Source organism: Naegleria gruberi (genome assembly GCF_000004985.1).
Source record: "Naegleria gruberi genomic scaffold NAEGRscaffold_58, whole genome shotgun sequence".
NCBI lineage: Eukaryota > Heterolobosea > Eutetramitea > Acrasida > Naegleriidae > Naegleria > Naegleria gruberi.
In genome coordinates, this window is record NW_003163269.1 from 304,184 (window position 1) to 305,921 (window position 1,738).

The following is a 1,738-nucleotide window of genomic DNA, read 5'->3' on the forward strand; positions in this document are numbered from 1 at the left end:
TNTATGACATGTAAGAATGTTACCTTTGATCAATTGGACCACTAGCTTGACAGATATCCCATTTATATAGATATTGATTTCTATCACTCAGAAACGTTACCAATATCATTTATAAGAGTAGTGGTATGATATTCTATCTTGTTGTACTTCTTGGTATTGACTTGTCATATTGTCATGAGTAGTTGCTGACATGGTTAAATGACATGAAAAGTGAATGAAGTCCAAATGATATGAAATTGATAAGAACCTCATTATATGATGTTAATAACATATTGTATCAATTTGGTAATGAATCTCATTGTCCTTAGGGTACTTCCCTATTGAGGTACCTTAATTGACTATCTCAATATTTAATATGTGATATGATATTTATTTCAATTGTATCATGTTATATATGTAATTTGAAGCATTTTGATATAAGTTTTGATATTTAAATATGATTTAATAGATATCATATATAGCAACTCTTAGTTTTTCAAAATTGACTTTGAGATACTCTAATTGACCATATATATATGACCAATTAATGAAACTAATATCAATCGACTAGATTTTCAATTGTGAACACAATGGTATCAACAGTTATATGATTCATGATAGTTTAAAATTGCGTTGGTCATCTAAGGATAGGTCATTAAGGTTTGAATGAATTGATATGAAATTCAATACCAATTATTGATATACCATGATTTATTGATCTATATATGATATTATAATTGAAATATTTTAAAATTAATATCATTTGACTATTTTGACATTCATAATTCTCATGATTACACTCCTGACATGTTGGATGATTTCATATTGTCTTGAAACTGATATACTAGTGTTTGTACACCACTAGTAAGGTACTGTATCAGTTTCATGATGATCTGTATAGTGGATGTAATTGTCACATCCCTGTAGGTGTCAAGTAGATCAGCCAAGTACCATGTATGATATGGATGATCTTCAAAATCAAATAGATATATTTAATTATCATGTATAGATGTATTAGAAGTGAATTGAAGTGGAAAAGATTTCTATCTTCAGTGTTAGTATAGGTCAGTTGACAAGTTGAATAGTAAACATCCTGAAATGATACCAAAGTATTTGAAATTGATATATATTGTTATTAACATGATTTAAAAGGTGATATATTGATTTGAAATGATTTTGAAATGTTTTCATTGATATTCTAATTGTCTAATCTATTATATGAAATTAACTTATATAAGTCATTATAATGATGTAATATTATGTTATATTATGATTATATATTCAATTTGGAGTATATTGATATATAATATATTGATTTATAATGAGTATTTATTGAGATAATTAATTAAGAAGAATAAAAGTCAAAAGGTTGGGTCTGACCTTAGTCGTGGGTTTTGGTTTGGGTTTGGGTTTGGGTTTGGGTTTGGGTTTGGGTTGGGTTTGGGTTTGGGTTTGGGTTTGGGTTTGGGTTTGGGTTTGGGTTTGGGTTTGGGTTTGGGTTTGGGTTTGGGTTTGGGTTTGGGTTTGGGTTTGGGTTTGGGTTTGGGTTTGGGTTTGGGTGTTTGGGTTTGGGTTTGGGTTTGGGTTTGGGTTTGGGTTTGGGTTTGGGTTTGGGTTTGGGTTGGGTTTGGGTTTGGGTTTGGGTTTGGGTTTGGGTTTGGGTTTGGGTTTGGGTTTGGGTTTGGGTTTGGGTTTGGGTTTGGGTTTGGGTTTGGGTTTGGGTTTGGGTCCGGGTTTGGGTTTGGGTTTGGGTTTGGGT